Source organism: Mustela nigripes, chromosome 16 (genome assembly GCF_022355385.1).
Source record: "Mustela nigripes isolate SB6536 chromosome 16, MUSNIG.SB6536, whole genome shotgun sequence".
NCBI lineage: Eukaryota > Metazoa > Chordata > Mammalia > Carnivora > Mustelidae > Mustela > Mustela nigripes.
The window spans coordinates 21,511,674-21,517,930 of record NC_081572.1 but is presented as its reverse complement, the minus strand read 5'-3'; positions in this window follow the sequence as shown (position 1 = coordinate 21,517,930).

Here is a 6,257-nt window from a genome sequence, read left to right as displayed (position 1 = left end):
AATCTACTTACTATGCACAGCAGGGGTGTGGCGTTCGTTCAGCAATACTTCTTACTCTTTCTAGACTGTTTTTTTTTGGGGGGGGGGGTGCTCTTACACCCCTGGGTGTACCAGAATCCTTATTTCCACACCTGTATTGCAGAGATGACACTGGGGCTTGATCAGTTGTACACACATCACCATTTAACCCCCAAATTAGGCAGTCCTCCCAGAATCTCCTGGCCCTGCATACTGCTTGAATATGGGGAGAAGTAAAGAGGAAACTGAGGTTAAGGTTATCAAAAATAAGGGGAATCTAAGAAATTGTCATAGCCAAGAGGGCTTAAGGAGACATAATTATTAAATATAAGCTGGCATCCTGGATGTCATCCTGGAACAGAAGAACACTGGGTGAAAACTTAAGGACTGTGAGTAAAGCATAGACATTAGTTAATAGTGACATATCCAGGGGCGCCTGGGTGGCTCAGTGGGTTAAAGCCTCTGCTTTCGGCTCAGGTCATGATCCCAGGGTCCTGGGATCGAGCCCCACATCGGGCTCTCTGCTCAGCGGGAAGCCTGCTTCCTCCTCTCTCTGCCTGCCTCTCTGCCTACTTGGGATCTCTGTCTGTCAAATAAATAAATAAAATCTTAAAAAAAAAATACCATACTAATGTAAGAGGCTAATAAAAGGAGAAATTGGCTATGGCATGTATGGAGCCCCTACTATGTTCAAATCTTTTCCTATAAGTCTAAAACTACCCCTTTTTTTTTAAGTTTATTAAAAACAATACAATGTCTTGCTTATCCTAGGGAACAAAATCATGCATAATTATATTCAGGGCTTTAGACATTAGCCTTCTTTTCCCCCTTCAGTGAGAAGCTCAGAAACGCATGCTATTCACCTCTGGCTCCAGTGTCTGAGCCTTCTCTATATATGGCCCTTATCCCTGCCCTGTCCTGGGGACAGATCGTCCCTAACATTTATAACCAAGGACAAGAGTAAACATGGAGGCCACAACCAGCATTCTGTCACCCTCTACTTTCAGCTCCCCCATCCCATACCCTAAGGCTGATATCCCAGTCCTTGAGGCCGAGTCCCATCCCTATTCTCCAGCAACCATTCTTTGGCCACACTTTTGCAAAATCAGTCGTCAGGGGGATGAATCTGGAAGCACAGCGCACTCAGACTCTAGAAGCAAACTTGTTGGCCCTTGGGGCAGAGAATAACAGGATTCTGGGTATGGGAGCAAAATCACAACAGGGAGACAAGGACCCCTATTCTCAGGGGTAGAGTGCAGCTGAAGGAGGACCAGATCACAGCCCGCTGAGGTCATTACTGCCTATGGCTTCTCCTTCCCCATGCACCCATCCACACTGCCTCCATTCTGCTCCCCTTTGTGCCTACCTAAGTGACACCACTGGGAAATAGTATTTCTGCAAAACAGCTGCCAAACTTCCAAACAGGAAGGAGGGAGAACCCAAACTCCTCACACTTAACTTCCAACCTGCCCCCAGCTATACTTGAGACAACCACAAATCCCACACTCACTCGCCCTTGACACAACCACAAACCCTGTTCTTCTGCAGCCTCACATGTACCTGGCCTCCCTTCTCCCAGGCCCCAACTTGGCCTTTGCCTGCTCCCTCCACCCATTCCTTTCTGGTGACAGCACCCCAGCATCCCCTCCTTTGAGCCCTCCCTGGGTCCTATAGCTCCTTTCCCATCCCTCATAGCCCAAACTGTCCCTCTTAGAGAGAAGTTGTCAACTTTGGGACTGCTCCTGACTGAGTTAGTGGGTGTTGGTACATTTGTGGGAATATCTGGGCCCTGAGGATAGTGATATTCTGAGCTTAAACCATCCCTCTCTGGCAGAAAGCCTGGCAGATCTCTGGGGGATGGAGGGGTACCTCCTTCCCACTTCACAGTGGCAGGGAGGCGGCGTTTGTAGTCAGGCCATCTGCCTTCCCTGTCCCCCCACCTCTTACCAGCAGCTCCCTTTCTAGGCTTGGCAGGGTTCCCCCAAGGACTGGACTCCTAAGGGACTATGAGGACTCCCTTAGCTCTGGACATGGGCCATCTTCAATTTCTCTACTTTGACTGTTCTGCCTTTCTGGTCTATCAATATCAGAGACAGCCCTTCCATACACGACCTCTTCCCTCCACACCATGTTAGCTTCCCAGGACCCACTGGCTCCTTGGCTGGGTCCTCTGTCCCCAAGGATGGGGATCTCTGAAAATCCTCCTGTGGGTAAGAGAAGAGGTACCAGCATACCCTCTGGATAGAAAGGAAACCATCCCTCTCAAATGCCCTTCTTACCCCACTTTCTTTGCTGTCCATTTCTTCCCCCTCAGCACTGATAAAGGCTAAGCTTCCACCTCTGCTCCCTTAGTTCCAAGCCCCAACCTCTTCATCTTGTTGGCTGGTCTGGCAGGGGAAAGGGTCTGCCTGGAAAAGTGGGGCAGATGGAAGACACCCAGGAGGAATGACATGGCAACATTGGAGCAGTGGCAGGAAAGAAGCTGGTAGGCCACCGGGAGGCTTGGGGCTGGGTAAGGGGCTGTGGGGAATAGGGCTTTTTGGTACCCAAAGGGATGGGTACATTCCTTATCAGGGCTAGAAAAAGGTGTAAGGAAAAGTGGCACGAGTCTAGACCCAGAAACACTGAAATGCTTGGTAAGCGTACAAGGCACAAAGGGTTTCAGCATCCCTTCGCTACACAGGGAAACTGAGTCATTCCCCTCCCCTAGCTGGAAAATTTTCTTTGGATGCTTGCCTGGGTCCCCCCACTCTGGGGAGTTAATTGGCAGCAGGTGCATGGAGAAAGACTTGTTCTCACACACTCATATCCAGCTGGTTCCAAACCAGTCCCCTTCCCCAAGCAGTCCCACATCAAAATCCCCACTTTCTATCTCTCTGGGGGAGAGGGGGAGGGGAGGGGAGAAGCCTACGATGTGGACCCACCTCAGGACGGTTCCTGGATCCCCCACAGTTCCCCATGTCTGTCTTCCCACTGCCCCACAGAGGTCCAGAGAGAAGCCAGCCAGGACAATGAAAGGCATATTTGAACTAACCATTGGAGTAGTTTCCTCTCCAACTCCCTGAAGGATGTCTTCCGTCTTCACACTCAGCTCAGAGAAGAGACTGTCCTGTGATCCCCAGGCCTGGACAGTGGCAGGGAAAGGAAGCCAGCCTGTCATTTCCTTTGCACCACTCCTCCTTCCAGGCCCTGAGAACCACTCTACACTCTTGGCCTCCATACCAGCTTGTCCCATCTCCTTTCATTGGAGGGGGGAGGGCTGCATTCCGGGAAGGCTCAAACTCTATGGTAAAGGACACTCTGCCCCTACCCTCCTCCCCTCTCTCCTGGTAAAGGCAGGATGAGGAGGCTCTATGCAAGAGTGTGAAACCAGGGACACCTGGGTGGCTCAGTGAGTTGAGCCTCTGCCTTCAGCTCAAGCCCTACATCTGGCTCTCTGCTCCGCTGGGAGCCTGCTTCCCGCTCTCTCTCTCTGCCTGCCTCTCTGCCTACTTGTGATCTCTGTCTGTGAAATAAATAAATAAAATCTTTGAAGAAAAAAAGTGTGAAACCAAAAGCTGGAAAATTTAGGGGGTCCAATATCTGGCACATATTAAATGCTTAAAAAAAAAAAAAGGTATCAAAAGAATGAATAAAAGTAGAAGAACCCCTGAAAGGCAACCTGGAGAAGGTGTCAGCTTCTTTTTCCACTTCATCCCTCAGTTACCAAGAGCAAGGTTCAGTCAGGCCTGAGTCCCTTCCCTGGCCCTCTGCTTTATGACCCATACCCAGGGCACCTGATAGGACAAAGATGATTGGGAGGGGGACATTAAGTGGCCCATTTACCTTCAGCAGGTCTTTCATTGGTGAATTTCCCAGTCTCTTGTCTGCCAGCCAACTGATCCCCAACTCCCATAAGCTGTCCCCCCTTTCTTTTCTCCATTTTCACTATCTTTCTTGATTGAAAGATCACTGAGGGGGAGAAACACCTGAGGTTTAGCTTTTCTTAGCTGGTTTCCCCTGCTGTCTTTCCAGAACTCCTCAATAAATGGGGCTGTGTCTGCAGAGTCAGGGGGTATCTGCTGGGTACTTCACCACTTGCTGACATCACCCAGAGCCTAGGAGCTCCAGATTGGGGAGAGGTGGGATTACTGAGGCCCAGGTCTCCAGGTAATTCCAGGGCAGGCTGGGAAAGGGTCTGTCCCCTGTTTCCACCCCCCCCCCCACAACTGTTTGTGGCTTCTTGGCAGGGGTGGAGGATGCTGTGTGGGGTCTTGGCTTCCAGGTTTTGGGGGAAGCTCTTCAGAAAGATATCTGGATCCCCTGGTTTCTAGGGGTGGGACCCTGAGAAATCTTGGGGTGCTTCCTAGCAACAGTCTGGGAAGGAAGGAAGGAAGGAGGAAGGGAGAGAGGGCGGGGCCCAGGCATAGCTGCTCTGATGGGAGCCCAGAGAACAGGCTGTTCCTGCTGCCTCCTTAGCAACCAAAATCTGAGAGGGAGGGGACCATCAGGCAGATCCCCTTGGAGGGTATCTAACCATCCTCACTTGTGCCCTCCCCCCCCTCCCCAGGGATTCAGCCCTGAAGCAGAGGTGGGGGGGGGGGATGGGAGGAGACAGCCTGAGTGGGGGTTTCCTGGCAAGGACACAACAGAAGCTGGGGCTGAAATGACTCTGAGAGGAGCTAGAAGTGTCAAGAAATGGGGGTAGGCAGGATGAGTGGGGCAGAAAGGGGGCTGATGCAACACCAGGCAGGGGCTATAAGCCCAGACCTGGGCTGGATCCCAGCATCTGGCTGTATGCCTGCTTTAGAGGCTGTGTGCCCTTCACTTTGCCCTTGCCCAGGTCTGTTACTAGCCCATATTGGGAGCCAAGGCAGAGAGGTAAGGAGAAGATGGGAGTGGTAAACTCTTATTTTTGAGTTCCAGGTGCCCCACTCTGCCCCTGGGGGTGGGGGGGAGGTAGATCAGGAGGCACTTCATTTTCTGTGGCTTTGGGTCTAGGATTTCAAAAAGTCTCCCTCACCAGATATCTTTAGGGCCTTTTGTCAGAGAAACAAACGTGGAGGAAGCTGAAGTAGAAGGGAGACAAACCCATAGCACTTTTGTGTTCCCCCTCTGGACTGCATCACCCTGTCCTGATCCAGATTAGTGCTAGATCCCATGGCCTCCTGGTTCTGCCTGATGGATGCAGAGTATAAATGTAGCTCATCTCATAAAGGTATCCTATGCATGGGGCTTCTAGCTCAATTCCCTGGGCAGTGCAATCTCAAGAGACTATTCCTATCCAGGGTAGAGCACGCACCCTAAGCAGTGCACATCACAGCCTTGCTCCCCCGGGGGTATCAGACAAACGTGATCACTGAGACATAGCATTAACTGGCAGACAGCCAGCCTCAGTGCACCTCGCACTGCACACTGCCCTGACTCTCCACAATGCAGCCTTCTGCCCCACACTGCCGCTGTTGCATGTCCACTGCAAGCCCAGGCTGAACCCACAGGTTCACGGACTGCATGCTGACTCTGCACACAGTAGACTCAAATCCCCAGTGCAGCTGCCATTGAGCACTGCAGGCTCCCTTCTCCCATTGCATACCCCTCATCACCACCCACTCTGCAGCCTGCAGATTTCATCCCAGCCACCCTTGTTATCCCCATGATTCCCAGGGGGTCCCAAGAGAGCCCTTCCCCTCCCCTGTGCCTTGCAGACCCCAATGGTGCTCCACCCACCCCACCCCCATCCCAAGAGAAATGTCTCCAACAGAGATGAGGATCCAAGAGCTGGAGAGGGACATGAGCAAGGGCAGCCCTACTCAGACAGACTTAGAACTCCACACATAGCAAGGGATTCTGCCCAGTATAAACCAGGCAATTGGTAGAGCAGTTCCCCTTAACACAGACACACACACACACACACACCACCCCAAGAGCAGACTTTGGAGACAGGGCCCCGCCCTGGGAGCCAAGGAAAGGCTGTGGCCCCCGCTGGTAAAACTGGGCTAATGACAGTGGGGGAACCGGCGGGGCCAGGGGGGTGCTGGGGTAATTAGGGTTCTGCCTGGCGCTGGGAGATCCCGAGATGAAAGGGGCTCTGGCGTCACTGAGATGGTTTTATGTCCATGAATGCAGGTGTGTGTGTGTGTGTGTGTGTGTGTGTGTGTGTGTACATGGGGGGTGGGGCTGGCAGGGCCTCTCCTTTGGGGAAGGAGATCCATTTTTATGCAGCCTGCCCTCCTCCAGAGACTGGCCCCAGTACCATTTGG